We start from the raw sequence: 20,761 nt of genomic DNA on the forward strand, positions 1-20,761 counted from the left end.
GCTTCTCTCCTGAGGCTGAGCCCAGCTGCCTTTGTGTTGCTTTCTCTGTGCATGGAGGGAAACCTTCACCATTTGTAGAAAACAAATAATAGTTGTTGAAGTAGTTCATGCCCTGAAACTTTAGCTGCGCCCTGGTCTCACACACCCTTTTCCTTTAGGATAAACATACTGCTACCCACAGAGGATTCAGTGCAGGGTTCAGTTCTGGAGCCATTGCCTTGCTCTTACGCTATAAATAAAGTTGTAAAGGAGAAGGAAATTTTCCCGAGTAAATGAGAGAAATTATCACATAATTTTGTGTAATTTTTGATGCAGGGAACAGTTTTCTCCATGCACCTGTTGGGGGAGAGAAACAAGGCTGCTTCGACCATCAATCTGTGGGACCTCAGAGCTCAGCCTGAAAGCAAGGGTGAAACGAAATACGAAAATTGCACTGCAGTAGAAGAGGAGTCAGCTATCTGAGGGCCTCTGCTGAAATCCCATCTTTCGGGTAGGGTTTCTTATGCATTTTCGTGTTTTGGTCACCTGACAGTCGCTCTCTGGCCTAATTGGTTTCCTAGTTAACAGACTAAGTAATGATGTAACCAGAGTGTGTGGGAACCAGACCTGTGTGACAGATACAATTTTTCCCAGCCATACTAATTTTGCCTGCTTACCTGGTTCTGCTGCTGGTTATCTAGAAATTTGAGCTACTTAAAGGATATAATGAGCTTAGCAAAGGTTGAGACACAGCTTAATCATTTAACATAAAATTATCACAAGCCATAAAATATATTTACTTGTGAAGTCCAGTTATTTTTCTTACTAAAAATGACTGTATTTTAATATATATGGTTGCGTCTACAGAAATTATTTACTTTTGCTGTGGTTATCTAAAGTGAGGATTAGTTGTAGCCTAAAGGAGAAGATCAACTTGGTTCAATTGCAAATGTCTCAGGATCTACTTTTTGCTCTTCATTTCCTGCTGTCCTGGAGTGCTCTCACAAACACAGTGTTGCTCATTTGTGAAGGTCATGTTTGTATCTCCATGCTCTTGTTATTGCTTGTATGGCAGGGCTTCAGAAAGCCTCCAGTTAAGACCAAGGTCTTGTGGAACTGGGCTCTATATAAATTTATACAGAGAAACAGTCCTCTACATGCAAAGGAGTTGCAACCCAAGTACATCAAAGCTTTGAAGAGACAGAGCAGAACCGTTTAGACTACTTTTTTTTTTTTTTAAATCCTGAGAAACAGCTCCCATGTAAAACAATGAAAGTAACTGGGGAAGGGAGGTGAGATGGAAAGGGAAAACCTGGCTTGGAGGAGGCCAATACAGGTTCCTTCTCCATGTGGCCAGATGAAGGGCAAAGGGCTTCTCCCTGCTGTAACACAAAAACAGCAATTGCAGGCACCTCATAATGGGGAGACCCAGTCATGAGAGCAGCTTGAGTGAGGGATATGCCCACCACTCAGCCTTTGTGTGCTCCTCAGGCAGCTCCCATTTGCCCTTGCAGAAGGGTCTGCATCTCCACACAGCCACTAAATGCTCTCTGATGAGGTGGGGTTGCAAGGCTGGATCTGTACAGAGCCTTGAGACAGGGCTGCTAGGCTGCTGCTGGATGGGGACAGAGCCTCGAGCAAACCCCATGACCCTGGTGGTTCTGGTACTGCAACGCAGCCAGCCAGCATGGCCTGCCTCTCCCTTTAACAGAGATTTGCATACATCTTTTATGTTTGTAAGACTGCATCTGGGTGTTGTTTCACTTTGCACCCAAAGACATATTCAGTGAATGGTAGAAACTGAGAGCAGAAACAAGAAGCTGGACTCCTAAGGTGATGTGAAACTATTTTATGTTTTCCGGGAACATAGGACTCTTAAATGTGATGACAGAAATGATGAAAGTAATAGGGCTTTGCATACACTTGACATAGTTAATCCAGTCAGTAAACATGATGTTAAAAAAAGGGCACCCTGTAGCATTTCAGTATCTCTCTATTTGAAGTATATACGATGCCTAACATGTATGCAATGGATCTGGGGCCTGACATCTATTTAAACTCATTGGGAGCAATATCAAACATTAATGGGGATTAGTGTTAGAACTGGTGTAAACATAGCAAACAATCTGCTCTAAGTGTATGCTCACATTTCCATATGTTATGTAGGTAAGCAGAGCCATTGCAGAGGAAAGAAACCCCGAGAGGTAGTTCTCAGCTAACTGCTTCTGGGATTGGTAGAGGCAGACACTAGGAGGACACAACTCTCTTATGATAGCTACATGCTCATAAAATGCAGTGTCTAGAGCTGCAATTTAGTTTTGTAAAGGGTAAGGAGGATTTAAAGAGATGCGATTCCATTGTGCAAAACCACTAAAAAACAGATAAAAATGATTTAGTACTTCCAGGTGCACTGTAACTCTTGGCAGGAAAAGCTAATTCCAGGTGTGTAACTTCAAAAAAAAATAAAAAAAAAAAAATCCAACTGTTGTCAAACCTGGATAAAATCATCAAGGTAGAAAAATAGAAGCTAAACTAGGAACAAAGTCCAAAGTATAGCTGCGGAAAGACAGCCTCTCCATTGAAGAAATTATTGCGTATAAGTGAATCTCCCTATTACTTAAGTAAACATAGCTTGATTATGGGCAATATTTCAAAAGAGATAAAGCTTTGGCATGCATGAGCACATAGAAAGATGACATATTCGCAGTGGGAGGTATGAGGTGGGGTTTCCAGTAGTGCCAAAATTTGTCTCACACAATACATGCTTAGGGTAGATCGAAAGCTGCTGAAGCAAAGAGCAAGTCTTTCCACTGTCTTCAACCGGCTTTGTATTCAGTGTTCACTCACGCTAGGAGAAAGGGAAAAAATACATTTGTTTCCTTATTTGCAGCCAAATCGTTTACACATTTTCCTTCTCTTTTTAAGCCTGGGGAACTCTTGTCATTGACTTCCTCAGGGGCAGGTCCTTAATCAACAGATCAAAATATAAGCTGTACCACAAAATGGAAAATACTATTATACCAGCTAAAGTGATTTGCTTGAGCAGCACATGTGGTATGGGATATTATTATTCCATAATAGAACACACATTGATTCATTTGACACTTTTTTTACAAAAGAGCTTTTATTTATACGATGTGTTTATGGACAAATATGCATTGAATGCTTTTTAAGTCCTATTATGGTTTGTTTTTATTTCCACATGTTCAGATGAAATGACCATTACTAGGACTAGAAACTTAAAGCACTAATGGAAGCTCTTATAGTTGGTGCCAGTTTTATATCCTGCAGGGGTTGTTGCCACTATATTAATATCCTGGAGGTCAAGTTAATTTTTTTTAACATATTTTGCAGGCTCCGTGCAATTTGATAGAGTGTCACACTTGGTGTGTGCCAGTTTTGCGTCTGAATTAAAAGGGCCAGGGAACTGTATCAGATCAGACCTCCAAGTAAGGAGGTTTTGCAGAAATTCATGACCACACAGAAGGAAAATGGACACGGCAAACTTGTCTCCCAAAGGTACATGTGAAAACTCTTGAGGAATCAGTGTACTAGCTACAAATGAGAGAGATTTGTTGGGAAAGTCTGATTTTCCCTAGCAGCTGGACTTTTGGTTGCCTTGATCAGTGCCTGGGTGTGTGGCAGTGCATTTGGTTCAATTTGCTCCTGTGAACCAACTTTTTTTTTCAATTCCTATAACCTAGATTTAACAAAAAGGGGTTTGAGAAACCCAATCCTTTCTCAGTCACACAATCACTCCCTGACTTTCAGTACTGCTGTCATCCATGGGAGCTGAGACAGCATCATTCCTGTGATAACACATGGGCATTTTGGTGATACAAAAATAGTGCAGGTGAACATGAAAACCTTTTTGCCCTTGCCTCAAGCCTGCTGGGCTGGGCGGCCATTTCTTATTGCAGAGGAGCAACAAGGTGTGACTCTGTGCACAGGGCAAAGCAATTAACAGCCCAGCTGTGATTGCACAGGCTTTCTGCAGCCTCTCTCCCTCTTTTTCCCACACACAGTACATGCACATAGGGGAGGGGAAGGGGCTTTTCATTTTCTTTCTCCACTCGCTGCTGCGATTGCACTAAGTCAGTACAGAGATCCTTATCTCAAAGCAGTGAGGAAAGTGAAATCTCAAGTTTTGTCACTGTCTGAGTGCTCTGTAATATCCAGGTTGTTCAGCAGGTGCTGAATTTACCTTCATGGTATCGCTGTTAGTGGCATTTATTCTGTCCAGAACTCAGCATTAGGGCAGGGAGGGTCCCAGTGGGGTAAAAGTGTATCAGACATGGCATGAAGTGATACTGGTTTGCTTTTGTGACATTGTGATAAATCTGTTTTCCACTGAAAAACACCAAGAAGCCATTTTAATTTTTACCTGTCGTTTCAGACTCTCCAGACTATTAAGGCTGCATAAATATTAAAAGCTTGTTATTTACATTAGAATCATTATCTTTATAGATATCAGTGCTTGTTAAATGATTCATAATGCATAATTCATTGAACCAATTCTGCCCCTTTCTCTGTTTGTTATTCACCTGCAAACAGACTTTGATTTTTACAAATTTGTTCATTATTCAAATCATTCCAGGCTCTCTTCACAAACATATTATAGTGGTCTCTTTCTTGAAAACTATTGTCTCCTACTACATTTTTATCAATTTGTTTCTGTTGTTGCTTGTAGAGTGTAATTGAACATTTAATAACAGACTTGAAACTCCCCCTGGCTAATCAAGATTTACAGGATAGCTGTAGGGATTCATGCGAACGCTTCAGTTACTCAGTTGCTACCATGCAGCCTCTGACACGGTATGCGTGTGGTCATTCATAAAGCAAGCCCTGCCTTTTATTCCCACTTGTTGGAAACAATAATCAAGGGAGTTCTGCGGCACTTGGCCAACTTGAGAAATCTGGAAAAGTAACTTCAGCGTATATGTACAAAGCAAGTATGGCAAGATTTAGGTTTCCCTAAACTGCAGCAGAGTATTAAGAGAGCACCAGACTGTGATTTTGGAGATTAGGTTGAGATCTCCAGCCAGCCATTTCCATGCAGAGTTGCTTCCCTCTGTGCCTCACTTTTCTCTTCTGCACGTTGATATCATTGTTGCTTGAGGATGATCTTTCTCTGCAGACACCAAAGGAAGTAAAAACATTCCTGGCATCTAACTTAAGACAAATCTATTAAGGTGCTTCCCCCGAGCTCAACAGATAGAGAGTTGTGAGAAGTTTCTCCATTGATTTGGGGTATCTGGCTTTGGGGCTGCTGTTACGAAACATCTCCAGGCTGATCCCTCACTCCCAGTTATAGGAGTCTGGAGAGACTCACTGTATCATAGCTTGGCTAAAGCACCTGACAAAGCACTGCTGGGCTTCTATGAAGAGAAAATAGTTTGGAAAATAAAGTGCAGTGTATTTGTCTCTGATCCAAATACTTTGATCTTTAAGGTAAGAGTAGGAGAAAAGTTCTTTTTGTTTTCAATTCAGTTCATCAGTATTTATCTTCAGTTTGTTTTGGATGCACTTCTGAGAAGCTTCTACCTGCACAACAAGGAAAAAGAGTTCAAAACAATATAGACAAAACAAACGCAGTAGTAAAGGACGAATTTATTTGAGTCTACAAAAGTGATTGCGGTAGATAACAATAACTAAACCTGTGAAAGCATTTGAAGAAAGAAAAAATCCTGCTGAAAGCAATATACATATATAGAAAATATATTTAGAGAGAGGGACGTTCAAATTTTGTACCATTTCAAAGCGAAATTTCAAGATAAAACAGACAAAATTAAGCCTTTTTTATTTTGAATTTTGATTTTCAATTTACTTAGCAAAGAAGACTTATTAAATTTTCCTGGTGATTATTCTCTCCATATCAGTCTAGTCCCAATGCTATTTTTTGTTTTCTTCCTACTAAAGATAAGGGAAGAGAGATGATTTTTAGAAAGAAAATATTTCACATTGAAAGCTTAGAAATGGAAAAAAAATAATAATAATAATTAAAAACACACACACACAAAAAAAATAGAATCAGAAAATATTCCAGATTTTCAGCTAGAAAAACATGACAAATGGCCCTGAATGGAATTGTCTTCTTAGGTTCTAATTTTTCTCCACTTTTAAATGTGATCGTTTCCCCCCTCATGTTCCCTCTGTTTTGTTTTGGTTTTGTTTCTTTCTTTCTTCCTTATCTTAGATAATTATATGCAGTTATTTTCTTTTACTCTTCAACCAAGCTCAGGTAAAATACGGGCTTCTAATGAAGAGTGACAGTGATTCAGCTATCTACTGTACAGTCACAGTATGCATGGACTTAAGTACCCTCAATATCCACTTGCAGCAATGCTGACTTTTAGCAGTAAAGAGAAGATTTACATCAGGAGGTTTACTTTTACATTGTTCACAAGGAGGAATGAGGTAAGCCTTAGCATTCCTGCAATGTTTTTGGACTGAATATATAGAGTCAGAGAACATTTACTTATACAAGTTCCTCAGCACTTCTCAGGTCACATCTGCACCTAGGCTCATGCCAGCTAAAATGTTCAGGCATGCCTGTACCCAGCACCTTGGATTGGCATGTTATGGATAAAGAGTAGCCCGGACATTTTTCTGAAGATCAGAGCTCAAACTCCACCCAGCACTGGGTTGTCTTTGGAGAGGCAGCACTTCCATGCATTTCAGGACCTGGCATTGCAATCCTGATCCAAGTTTAGACCTGCCATAATCTCAGTTTACCATTCTCTGCAGTATCCGAATTTATGATTTGCTTCACACCTGTGTCCAGTTCACATGACAGTGAGTTACAAAGCGAATCAGAATCTGCAGAATATCATAATCTCTTAAACTAGTCTCCTGATGACAGATGGAAGCATCAAAAGTGAGAAACTACAGTATTGTTCATTATCAGTAGTCCTCATTTGTCTGTCTTCCTTCTTCCTTCTCTTTCACCATCCATCATCCAGCATTTGATGTTTGGGGACATCATGTATTATTTTGTCTCCCAGTCTCTTTTACCCCTTCTTTGTGCAATGTGTTGACACAAGCTCTGTGCTCATTGTGGAGCCCTGGCCAAAATGGCTCAGCTTCCTTCCCAGAGTGTCAGAGAGCCAGGAAGAAAGGCTTGTTCGAGGTCTTGGCTCCCTCTCCTGGCTGGCTTTGCAGCAACTTAAAATGAGATATTAGCCCTTCAGAAATTACAGTGTTTGCTTACTGCCAAGGCACACTTGAAACAAGAGAGAAGAGCACTCTGATGATGAGACTCTGGATTGTAAAGAAAAAGAACAAGTTGGAAGGTAACCTCACTAAAATTACAGTTATTTTAAGTAAAATTATGATGTTTTGGATATTGATTGTTTGAAAATACTTTCCTCCTGCCAAGACTTCATGAATACAATATACATGTGAGAAAGAGTCTTGTTTTCTTTTGTTTATTTTTCTGGATTACCTGTATTTTCCATCTGTCCTGCAGGCTCTAGACTTCTACTTAGTAAATGTCCCAATAAAGGCTGTGTGTTATCCTTAAGCACTGGTAGCATTCCCTCTACCTGCTAATTGCTTTATTTGTCCTTACTGCTTCCGTCCCCTCATCAACAAAGGCTTTAGCATAAAGGGCAATGAGGTAGAACATGACAAGGAGAGTGGGAGCCAGAAGAGTGAATACTTCTGTAATTACACAGTAGCCTGGAGTAGCTCTTCTCAAATCAATTATGTAGCCTGGATTGCCCAAAACTCTGAGGACAGAGCCCTTATTTTAATTTGCCTATGGAGCTATGTGCTCCAATAATGGGCAGGGTTCTTGCCTTGTTACCAGTTCCCTTTTATCAGAATCCACATAATTCCTTTCTTAGTTGTTATTTTTATCTAATTAGTGTATTAATAATGTATTGCACTTAACACAGCTATGAATCAATCATTGCAAATTGCTTCGCAAACATTAACAAATGAAATTTCATGTTATCTTGTTGAAAAGGTAGTGTCATGTCCATCTTACAATGGGGCAAACTGAGGCAGAGGATGGTAACAGAAAACAATTAGAAAAAGCTGATGTAAAACTACCCATAAAATCCTGATAAAGTCCTGTTACCAGATAAATTATCAGAAATGCCAAAATCTTAACCCAGCAATCAAAACACCCAGCCCAAACCATACACTTGCTGTGCGGTCCTCAGCATTGTCATTTTGGGGGAGTTTATAACTGGGATAAACTTAGTATAAAAGCAAAATATAGCCAGCATCAAGAGGATTTCAGAAATTCTGGTGACTTTGTTGTTGTTGTTGTTGCTGAAGAATTTACAAAATAGCATACTGAATATAACATGGACCTTACAGGATTAAGGAGAATTAGCATCTTTATTGTTAATAGATTTCACAATTCCATAAATGTCTCCAATCTTCCAAAACTTCTAGCCCTTGTTGCTACACAAGTCAGTGTCAGAACTTCCTTGGCATCAGTGACTGGGATTTGGCCCACATGGTGGTCGCTGCCCTCATGTGTTCTTCCTTTCTTCCTTCCCTGTGGGACACTGACCAGAAGCTGTGTCCAAATGCCTGGGAAAGTTCAGAATCAGGCAAAAATTTGCTTTTGATTCCTATTCTTTTCGTAAGTAAAATACCAGTATGTAATGAGCAACCAGAATACTGGTTGTTTTACTTAAGCAATGACATAGAGGAGTGGAAAAAATAATTTGAAGCTGCATTTAAAAGGCATTACAGCTGCTGCCTGAAAGGACAAGTGTATAGGAGGCAGAAGGGTGGCTCGTGGAACTGCAGGTAACCAGTTGTTTTGTTCAGCTGTGTATGCAACAACAGAGGTGAAGGTCTGACATGAAATCTTATCCAAAATTTTGGTTAAAAAAAATGTAATTCACTGAAAAGCCATTTTAAGTTTCCTAGATGTTTCTAATTAACTGCAAGTAAATTTTGAATACAAACATTTTCAGACTCTTAATTAAAAAAAAAAAAAAAAAAAAAAAAGACTCAATAACGATTCATGAAAAGTTTGTGATCATTATGTGTATTTCTTACTGGAAAAAAAAAAAAAAAAAAGGTTTATCTGGAAAAAAAAAAATGTGTCTGGGCCTAACTGTAACCTTATCTGCATAACCTGTAATAGAATAAGTATAGCTATAGAAAGACTTTTGTTCTTTTTGGCATAGCTGATCAATTAGATGTGTAGGATGGAGTTACAAAAGCTCTTACAGTTTGCAGGAGTTGCTTTCTGTTTACCCCTGCCTTTCTGAACAGCACAGTGCTGGAAATGATGTTACAGTGAGCAAGTGATATTTTGAAAACTGAGTTGTTCTTTATGTTATATTACTACGTATTTATGTCATATTACTAAAGACCTCAATTGCCACTGGTTTCCCATAGGATTTTGATGCCACAGAAATGCACATGAAGGGTTGGACATTGCTTCAATCCCCCTTGATGGGGAAAAATGAAGGTGACAGTGTTATATCTGTTTTATATAAGGAGATCTGAGACACAGAGGGGCAGGATTATTTTTATTCCTTTATTATTATTAATAATAATTTAAATCCTTGCCAAATTCTCATGAAGCTTTACGTATAACATTCTATTTTTGATGCTTTCACCATCACTGTATCATCTTTCCACCAGCAGCCCTCATTGGCCGTATGTGACTTGCCCAAAGTCTCTCCAGAGGTCACTGGGAGAGCTGGGAACTGAGTCTTTATCTGTAATGACAGTCAATGCACACCTCTAGATGGGGAGCAGACATATACCTTCATCCAAAATCCATGTCAGGTTCAAAAACACCTTTTAAAAGACAGCTGACCTACTGCAGGATTACAGTTTCAGGTGAAGCGAGCCAGAGCCAGAGCAGGTCCTTATTGAATAACCTGCTGTGTGCGAGGTGAAAGCAGCACCATTTCAAGGCTGCATACCCTTACAAAGTCCAACGAGCCCATGGAGAGGGACTAATCGGCTGGGAATGAACCGGTACATCTTGCAAGACTTTCTTCTAGGCAAGTTGGGTGCGAGTAAAATATTCTAACGAGGGAAAAGCGAGAAGTTCAGTGCTTAATTTGTACATGGAAGTCCCCTAGTTGGAGCACAGGCCTGTCAGTGGACTGTCACCTCTTGTACACGGGCTCTGTCAGCAGGTCCCAAAATATGCCTGCGGCGCAAACAGCGGTTCAGAGAGCTGGCAGATCACATAAGGCAGGCAGCACCTTGTCTCTTTCTATAACTATTAAATTTCACCAGGAAAATTGTGAAATGCATTATCACCCCCACATTAATTTGTCATATTAGCCATTGCTGGAATGCCCAGACGCTCAAGAGAGCAAGTGATAATTGTCATTTGGGAGGAGACAGCATTACTCAGATAGATAGAAATCATCCCTTTAGGATTTATAGGAAAACAATTGGTGCAGTATGGTGTCCAGCTACCTCTCCTGCTACTGGTAATGCATTTGTGAAGGTACTGACACATTAAAGTTTGCGCTAGGCTCCCCCTTATCTTCGAATGGCCACCAAATAGCATTCTCACAGTATTAACTTTCTGTCACTTACAGCTCAAGACGTGACCTAGAGTAAAAGGCCGTATATCTCCCCATCAGTTCCTTTAACTACTCCCTCTCAAGATGCATGTTAATTGTCTGCCTTAATCTTGCAGTCCACGACTGAGAAAAATGATGGACTTCAGTAATATTCTTTCCAATGAAAACAAAACATTTGCATGGATAAAGTAAAAGTTAACGAAGCTAACTTAGACTTTCCAGAAACTTCAGATATTGGAGAGCACACAGCTTTACCACACAGTTTGCAGGCAGGCACTGCATTTTTTTTTCTCTCACATAGCTTTTAGCATTTAAATTAGTCACTACATTTGCTAAATTAGCTAAGCAAAAGATTTTGAAGATTTGGCTCTTTTTTTGTACCTGTATGCTGCACACGCAAATATAACACCCCCTCTTTTCCCTAAAAAACAACCAAACAAATGAATAAACTCACACCAAAAGCCAAAGTTGATTTCTAAAATTATTGCAAATGATTGTGGTTGCCTGCAGCCCGTACCAACAGCCAGGGGCCGGTGTGGGGATGCACAGGGCTCAGGCAGCAGCTGGCAGCCTGGCCTAGGTCTCCGTACTGGTGCCAGGGCTGGACAGGGTGAGCTCCCCTTCCTGCCCCCTAAAACTGGAAAGAAAGCAGAGGTGGCGTTGGCTTCGTGCTGCTGGATGAAGGGAGTTGCAAACTGCTGCTAGACAAACCTCCCAAAGTGGCATGCTGGACTTGATGTTTATGCCAAAGGTCACTTTTTAACAGGGAGTAATAAATATTGCTAAACTATTAATGTAGAATAACACATAAATACATTTTTGTGGGGTCATGGGGATGCACCTTTGGCTTTTGAATTAACACGGCTTTTGCCAATGCAGACACCAGGCCACCTCCCGTGTTTCCTATGGCCAGCGATGGGCAGGAGCCATAGGCAGGGAGCAGCGGCTACAGCCCACGGGCTTTTCCTCATCCCCCTGTTAGCTCTGGGGGGAAACACAACAGGGAGAAAGGAGCTGCTTGCGTGCTTGCAGCCCAAACACACTGGGAAAAAAACATTTTTATTACTGGGAAGGCAGAGAATGCCAAAAGCGCTAAGCCTCCCTTTGCCCAAATCTATTACCTTTGAGGGCTTTTTTTTTTTTTTTTTTTTTTTTTTTAAGGGGGGGGAAAGGAAAGGGGGCGCAAAAATGCTGACCTTAATTAATGGAAGGCCCACTAGACCCGAAGGAAAAGGTTTGGCTCTCAAGGCCCGGGCCTCCCCCTGAGCCTCTCCTGGGTGTAATGAGAGAGCTCAGCTTCATTACTGGCAGCTGAGGGGAAGGGTCACTGGGGCTGGATTTGCAGGGCCCTCATTGAGGGATCACTCCATGCTGAGAGGAGCTGGCCATGCTCTTGGACACCTGGTCATTAACATTGCTAATTAGCGGCCATTAATCAGGGCCCTGGGTTTTTTGTTGTGTGTCACCGGCTCAGAGGAACCAAGTGAATAAGAAGATTGTTTCATTACCTCCACAAGAGGTGGAATGAAAGCAGTTCCCATCAGCTCAAGATGAGCTGAATTAAGGGAAAGGTTAGACAACAATTTAAGATGAGCTGCCGAGGGGGAGCTGGGGGACCTGAGCTGTCCTCTGAGAGGAAAATCAGTCACCTATAATTAATGAAATCTTCCACAACCTAACTTTAATCACCGTGTGAGCTTCTCACCAAAAAACTTATCTTTTGCATCTGAAGGATGCTAATTTATCTGCTTACGAAGTTCCAATCTTAGCAAGTTTTATTCTGATGGGATTTTAATAACATATATATATATGTAAAGGCAGGTGGGTGTATGTATAAGTGTGTACTCATACAGTGTGAGTTTGGCTGTGTGTTTGTTCTATATATTTACCTGAGTTAGCAAGGGTGCATTTTACACAACTAGCCACGGGGAAGGGGGAAAATAAATCTATTTTTAAAAGCATCTATTTATAAAGACTTTTTTCAGAGTTGTATATAACAGTATATCTATATATTTGTACTTTCTATGCTATGGGTTTGAAAGAAGAGAAGAAATCCAGTGTTTTTCAGAGGCAGAATAATTAAACGCAAGTTCTGTTTTGGTGGGTTAAAAGTGACATGGGAAAAATGATAGTTATTGGTGTGCATAGGAAAAAGTAAAGAATTTAATTAGCAACCAGATTGTTAAAATGCAGCATTCTCCTCCCGTACTCTATTGTCTAACTTTTGTGGAACAGGTGCCTAATTTTCCTAATGGGATACATTTTAATTGACAAAGTAGTTTGATTGCTTTACACCAGTTTTCAGTTTCTTGCTTACTTTTAATATAATAAACTCTTTATTTCTACAAACTCAGATGCCCTCAAGAAAGTAATTAGAAGCAGGTTTTATCTGCCTGTCTTTTTTTATAAACCACTTTTTGATTTCTAAAACCAACTAACCAAAAGCTTGATTTGTTCTGCTGATGTGTGAGAGCCAGTAACTTTTAGTCATATGCACTGAGCATTTCAATCAAGTTGTTTGCATATCCATTCATGTCAGCAAGACTCTCAAAATGGATTACAAACATTTAATTGTAAGAGGAATAAAATAATTAAGGAAGGACAAGTGGAAGTTAAAAATATGCCTAAGGTTTCACAACAGTTATTGGATCATTCTCATCATGAGGCATAAATTCCTCCTTGTAGTTTCAAAGGACTTTATTCATCTCAGGCACATTGCTTTTTGTAACAACAGAAAGTAAAACCTTGTTTCTTATGTATGTGATTCTCTTTGTAGAGTTGGGAGGTTGGTTAAAAATGTCCATAAAACTAATCTTTGGAGCGTTTTAGCTGGTCTGGAATTCTATAATATGATTTCTGGGACTTCATGGGAAAGTTGAAGGCTCAAGGGGAAATTACACAATGAACAGCTGAGAAAAAGTTGCATTCTGGCACAGAATCATGCAAATGGGGCACATTCTTCAGTTTTCTCATGACGGATTGTCTCTGAAACTACTGAGCCAAGTTGCTGAAATGCTAATGAAGGAGAAGCATCAATGAGCAGTGTCATCCTGGGGGCTTCTGAAGGGGACAGAGTAGGAGACGGACGGAGGGGGCGAGGGGGAGGGAAGGAAGGAAGGAAGAGAGAAAGAATGAAAAGAAACCGGGCGGGAGGAGTTTCAAATATTGGGGCTAGCCCACTCTTAAAATTAAATGGAGGGGAAAAAAGAGCTGTGATGAACTCTGATGAACAAGTTCCTCCTGGCTTATAAAAATGAATAGAAGCACTTACAAGGCAATGAGTATGATTTGTGGGGGGAAGCAAGCATGGGTAGTGCTGGAGTTGGGGGCTACCCTTCTCTTTAATGCTAGGTGAGATTGGTGTAACGAGATCAGGATGCCCTTGCAAAAATATGGAGGAATAGTAATAATAGGTCCTTAACTTGGCCCTGAAAATTGTTACTATTTACAACTTTCTAAAAAAGCATTTTCCTTATGACAGACTTTGAGTGCTTCTGTTTGTTAAGAAAAACAATTACTTTTCCTGCAGTAGATAGCTGAGCCTTATAACCAGATATCCCAAGGCTCAGCTATGAGTGCTCCTTGAAAATATTAGGCTTAAATGTATTACATCTTTTTATTAAAATACCCTGCCAGCTCTGTTTAATGGACTTTCAGAATTGTTCCACACTCACTCGTGCCCCAGCATTACTGGCCAAAGATCTCGGCAGGCTGGTACTATATTAATTTGAACATCTGGCTGGAGGTTGCTTCCATTCAGTGTTCCTGTAGGCGTTTTTGGGTGCTAAGCACTTTAAAATACAGCCCTCAGCACTCCAGATGCAACATGTGTTATTCAAGCTTGCAGAAGGGCTGTGAAAAGCCAGCAGCTGCTGAGGAACAAAATCCAGTCATCTGCTCTTTGTCCTCATTGCTGGTGAGAGCAGAAAATCAGTAGGTGCCGTGTGTGTGTAGACAGGGGAGGAAACCGAACTCTCCAAGTTTGGACCAGTGTGAGGTAGGGCTGTGCAGTGGACATGTCATGTGGCAATTGAAAGACCTTGGTCTTGGTCTCATCTATAACCTCCAGCAAGTCCCTTCACCTGTTTTGTCCCAATTTTTGCCTCAATGGCTCTATTTAAATTCCTTGAAATGAAGATGACTCTCTCTTCCTATGGATTTTCATGCTGTCTGCCAGGATATCCCAGTTTTACTTGGAGCTTTCTGATGCAATTCTGGTACAAGCAGTGGTCAAAAAGCAGTATAGCACTATTACACAAAATCTGAAATATTTCAGAACAGTTTGGGAATGGCTGTGCTGTGTTGGGCACATGGCACTTGGTGTGTTACTGTTGTACACAATTGTGCTTTGGTGGATTGCTTTAATGTTGATTTCAAACCTCATCAATACTTACAGTCTTAATTTCATTAGCAGATTTAAAATGTGGTACCTGTATTTGCATGCACAAATCACTGGGTGGTGCTTGCCTGCCCAAATACTGTTATTTTTTTGTTTATGTTATGTTTTGTAACATCTAAGAGCACTAGACAAAGCAGGATTTGTGCAAGCATTGAATAGCACAGGTCTCCCTGGTGCTACAACTATTGTGGGAGACACAAGTGAGATGTGGGCAGATGTGGGAGCTCTCTGGCCTGCAGTCCCATGGGCAGCAGGTTTGGGGTGATGTCACCACACCAGTGACCTACTCCCACTCTTTTTTCCTTTTTTTTTTTTTTTTTTTTTGGGGGGGGGTGGTGGTGGTGGTGGTGGTGGAGGGGATGGGGAAGAGGAAGAGAAAGGAAGGAGGGAGAGCATTTGTAGGCATATAGTAATCTCCCAAGTGAAAGTCATAGCCCCAGTGTGTTTTGATTTGAAATCATCATGACTAGACTACAAGGAAGTGGAGAGAAGGGCCCAGCTGTGGAGGAGACACTTAAAGCACAACCAGCACTTGAGAAAACCTCTTCGGGTATCTGGCTCTGACCCCTCAGGGTGGGGATTAAGGGAGGGGAGAAGGGACCACCTCCTCCCTTGTATAATCCACATAAGCACACAACACGTGTTGCTGCTAACCTCCAGATAAAGGGCCAACAGCAACACAGAGATGTACACATAATACATAGTCTTATTCCCAAATGTCATCATAACAACTGCATTTGGTGTTACTGCAAATGCTGCCCATGGCTGCCAGGAGTCCTGCTGCAGAATCCAGCCTCTCCATATGAAGCCCTGTTCTTTTATGAAGTGGTGTCCCAAAATAGGCCAGATCTTGTTCCCATGCCCAAGGACTTCTACACCCTCCCTGACACAGCAGGTATCTCCCAGTGGTCAGCACATCCCACCCTGCCCTCCGCCAGAGCACGCAGTGCCTCTCGCAGACCCTTGGCAGCAAGCAGGGACTGTGCCAAACTAGACATTTGCTGTTCCTTCATTGCTGGGCTTTCTAAAATATTTTCTCTACCCCTGCAGGTGATGTGGGATTTCTCACCTTCTGAAAATCCTGTTCATGCTGCTGCTTCATACCGCTGGTTTCCCAAGTTGGTGCTGTAACTTCCTCATTTGCCATGGAAGGATTGCTATCTCAACTCACCTGCGTTGTTTAAAATCTGGTAAGTGCTGAGATGAAAAAATGAGTTCTTTTATATTGGAAAGTATGTATCCATTGGGAGTGGGAAGAGAGAAATGCTGTTTGTGTTTTATTGCTTTGATTTAAATAAAAAAGTTTCCTCTGTAGGAGCTGGAGGTTCTTGGGTACTTAAGGTTTTACAGTGTTCTCCCCAAGCAGCACTGTAACAGTAAATGGATGAGTTATAGCAAAGTAACGAGAATGCAGGATAGGTGATTACAGCACGAAGGGACCTGGATAAAAAATGAAAAATATGCACATAAGCAAACACAAATGAACAAGAGGAACCTGAAAGCCCAACTAAGGCCACAGTCCAGGTCCAACAAGAAAGCACAAATGTTGGCACCCAAAGTTTTAATTGTCTCTGTTCAAAAAAGTTAAATAACAGTAGTTATCTCTCAGACTGAATTTTTCCAATGTCTGAGATCTCTGAAATCAGGATTTTTGCTTGAAGGTTTATCTCAAACGCTATGTTGTACACGGTGGTGTGATTACAGTGAACAAGAATTAGGAGATCCTAAAACACGCTGACAGTCCCTAGCATGCCTCATTGTGCTCCAGTGCTCTAGCTTGTATAGTACAGTCGGGAGGACCACCCACAGTTCGTAACAGCCATAGTGGAAAATTGTATGGGCTGCTCTAGCTAGGCGTAATTGGATGGGCAAAAATTTGAGTTTTCCAGCTTTTGGAGCTATTTACTTGACCTGTTTTAATTTTAGTTGAGATGGAATAATATGTTTCACAAGGAAATATTCAGGCGTTGCCTCTTTTTAGCCTAATAAATTTCATCTTCAGGAGAGTCTCTAAGATGTTCACATTTGTAATGGCAAGGAATACAAACTCTTAAACATAATAGGTTAAATTCATGGTAGTTGTACAACTAACAATGCTTACACTGAACCAATTGAACTGCTTGAAAGTTTTATAGGAACAAATGTGGTGGGGGTTTTTCACCATATCATTTGATCTGCTCTCTCCCCCTCTGCTGGCCTGCGATTTACTTCTTCTGACATATCCTTGACACAGGTCCTGGTGTGCCACTGTCACCTTGAATTATGTTTATTTTGAAAGTTTGTGGACATCCCTGTTGTGGCCTCCCAGGGAAAAGCACTTTTGGACTGACTGCTGAGAATCGGCATTGGAGCGTGTTTACTTTGCTCCAAGTCCAACTGCTCTGTGGGCTGAAACTTGAGAGGAGGCTACCAAGTCTGTTTTAAAAACAAATGGGACTTAAGCCATGCGACTTCCTAGGCAACATACTAGAGCCTACAGAACTCAGAGCTGTTCTGTTCATTCAGGCAAGTATCCATTTATGGGACAACGTTATAATGAGGGTTTGTGCCAGCACAGTTTGTTTTGGATGGATTATTGTCCACTGAGTTCTGACAGCACCCCAACACTGCACTTGGCCTGCAAATTTCAGCTGAAAGTTTTTGCCTTACCAGTTTTGGAGTGATTGAAAAAGCCATAAAAAGGTGTGAAACTCAGTGTCCTGACATACTGGCTCTGGCCTGTGAGAAGCAGGTGTCCCCAAACTGCATCAATGCTTTGTCTCTTCCTCATTGCCAGAACAAGCCTTTGGCATCACAGATAGCATGGCACAGATTAAATCAGCCTTAAACTGTTCTCATTTACACCTCAGTCATAATTCACTTATACAGTCCAGACATAGGGTACTTCCTGACCTTTCCAGTTCTTTGTCAATCTGGAGTGAGGTTCTTGAAAGACATTAAGGTTGAACACCATTTTTCTATCAGTGTTGTTACAGGAAGGTTATTGAATCTTCCAAACCACCTTTTTGCAAAGATCAGTGTAGCGATGTTTTGTTTGTTTTTCAGCATAAATAAAAGACCTCAGTAACTTATTTTGAAGAAATCACTCTGTTGTTGTAAAACAGAAAAATAATCAATTTACAAGGCAAATTGAAAACATTTCTAGAAATGGGATCAGAACCTGAATCTCCCTTCCACTCCCCTCTGCTTAGAGGCACACTGTTCTGTTTGGATCTGAGATGTGTTGCCAGCACACTCTAGAAGAAACTCATGTGGTCTTCCACACTGATGGCAATTTCTCTGAGTCAGCAGGAAATTTGCCTTGACTTCATGGCAACTGGATCAGGCTTTCTGCTACTAAATAAAGGATCCCATTTTCTAGATTTTCTGTAGTGACTTTCAGCGCTGCAGAATCAATTTGAGTTATTAAAAATAATAATGCCATCACACTGACTTTTATTCCTTTATATTCTGGCTTGAAAATCAAACTGAGAAAGAAGCATAAACTCATTAAGCTTTAATCTAAAACAAAAGTTTGGAGCCAAATGTTCATGTTCAGTCTTTTCATTCTGTAAACAGTGTCCCATTAGACAGAGATAACACATAAGGGGTACAGATGACAAACACCGTGTTCATAGGATCTGTATTCACTCTGAACAGAAGGAATAGAAGTGTGTATTTACCAGTAATTAACATTTTAACTAGTGTTTGGTGAAATTCATAATGTGATTTAAAAATTGAGAATTCCTGGATTACAGGGAAGAGCAATTACTTAAATAAAAGCTACTGAAAAGGTGTCCAGAGGTAAATAATAATAATAATAATAGTAATAGTAATAATAATAATAATAAAAGACCCCCCTCCCCAGTGGGAAATGATTACACAGTAATCCATGCCACTTAGTCAAATATCAGAAAAGGGTACCATAGACCCATAATTAGCAATGTAACAAGCAGAGCCTTGAGAAAACAAGCTGGTCCTCAAGACACTAATCTTCATTGCTAGCACCCATCCAACAGGCTTCATCTCAAGGAGCGAATGAGGCAGGCAAGAAAATAAAAGGACCTATAGAGCCAGCAGGAAAGTTGCCCATGTGCTACTTTGAGTAGACTTCAAGGGGGTAAAAGGAGAAGAGGTAGGAGGGGGCAAAGCAGTTGTGTTGTCTGTCCTTCACCCCCACTTCACCCTTCTCTCTGCCCCCGCCCAAAAAAAAATAAAAATTTAAAAGAAAGGGAAAGAATCCGACTTGCTTCTGCAGAAGCTGCCTAGCGACACACAACTAATTAATATGGCTGGTCCTCTGTTTGCAGATCTTGTTATCAGTAAAAATAATAATAAAATGAGCCCTAGCAGTCTGGATATCTGCAATTACAGTGTGAATTGCATGAGAGGATTATATGAAGTGCTCTTGGCGTGGAGGGTGGGGGACCAAGGCGCTTCAACTTGAGAGCAGTAAGCAGCTGCTTTGGGGCTTTGCACCTGCTGCTCACCAGGCTGTTTTCACCTCTAGACGAAAACAGGCTTCTCTCTCTTCCTCTGTCTCATTTCTTTTCACACAGTGCACAAACGTAAAAACAGAGAAGGATTTTTATTTATTAAAAAGAAAAAAAAAAAAAGAAAAGAAAAGAAAGCAAGAAAATCAAATTGTCTTCTTAAAGAAGTTTCACTGCAGCAAGATGAGAGGCATCTTACGACAGCGAAGGGGAATCTGAAGATGGAGTTTGGGTCCAAAGAGACAGGCAAGCCAGCTCCATTTTAATGCAGAGGCAGCAGACAGAGTGCGATCTGAGATTGGCAAAGTTTCAATGTAAATCCAGGGGGGCAAGGGGGATGGGGCTGGGATGAGAAGAAAGGACTCTTTTACTGTTTCATGCTTCTAAGTCCTGCCGATCAGCATAAGCTCAGCTCGACATTCTGGGAATAGCAATGAGGCACACACAACAATCAAAACACCCTAAATCTGTTTGATGATTCAGACACTTCGTGCATCTGCACCGACAAAATGGGACTTCAATTAAATAACTTGCAGATTTCCACAGAGGGGGGAAAAAGTCGGGGGAACATGAGGATTTTTAATTAGTAACTCCGAATACAAGCCGTTTTTTTAATTAGGTGTTTGCACTACCACTTTATTCTTAAAGGGAGATTTCTAAGCGCGTGGGATTGTTGTGAAAGAAGATCCTGGACAGTTTGTTCCTAACATTTTGTTGCAACCTGCATTTGCTCCTAAACAGCTTTTCTTCAGCAAATGAAACTCAGCTACTAATCTAACCAAGTTGTTCAAATTAAGGCCAAGATTTTTTTGAAAGCTTTAAGAGCATACACACATCCAGAAATATAAATACACACATATGTGTAGTGTCCAGGATATGTTCTAAGGCCCTGCAACAGTTTTCTTGTGCTTCTGATGGTTCAGATTACTCTTTGTGGCTAGTCTAGTTATATAGAAAAAAATGTACTGGGGACCATTATATATATAACTGTACCATTTAAAGAGAGATGCTAGAAGTTTGTTACAAAGCTGAATGAAATTCCCATTTGACTTTACTGCTCTGCAGTCACCACTTCTAGTAAGAGCAAACCACTAATGATTGCAAGCTTCAGAGTCTGAAAAACGATGGGTGAAATCCCGGACCCTTTGAAGTCATTGAGTGCTTTTCATTGACTACTGGGGTCAGGATTCATGCTCAAAATCTCCCGAGTGTGTTCTGGCATGGCGCAGTGATGTACACATCTCTGACACACACACATGCACTGTGAATTTGCAAAATATCTCCCTGAAAAGACATGCTTTCTGTGGCAGGCCATGATTTTGAAGCATCAGAGAAGAGATCAAGCCATTTGGTAGTCTAGCCACCTTGTGACACTAGATTGAGAATAC

General features: G+C 40.8%; 1 long non-coding RNA gene across 12 annotated transcripts in view; it reads left to right on the forward strand.

Moving 5' to 3' along the window:
* The window catches only part of LOC137861164 (uncharacterized), a 324,908-nt gene that overhangs the window by 261,131 nt on the left and 43,016 nt on the right, over positions 1-20,761 (forward strand). For 7 of the 12 annotated variants that reach the window (XR_011099434.1, XR_011099427.1, XR_011099437.1 and 4 more), the window contains 3 exons: positions 316-490; positions 15,952-16,091; positions 17,135-17,972. This is a non-coding gene — a long non-coding RNA (uncharacterized lncRNA). Of the gene's footprint in view, positions 1-315; positions 491-15,951; positions 16,092-17,134; positions 17,973-20,761 lie in introns of those variants that run through there. The other 5 variants (XR_011099430.1, XR_011099429.1, XR_011099428.1 and 2 more) reach the window with 1 other exon arrangement.

Source organism: Anas acuta, chromosome 9 (genome assembly GCF_963932015.1).
Source record: "Anas acuta chromosome 9, bAnaAcu1.1, whole genome shotgun sequence".
Classification (NCBI taxonomy): domain Eukaryota; kingdom Metazoa; phylum Chordata; class Aves; order Anseriformes; family Anatidae; genus Anas; species Anas acuta.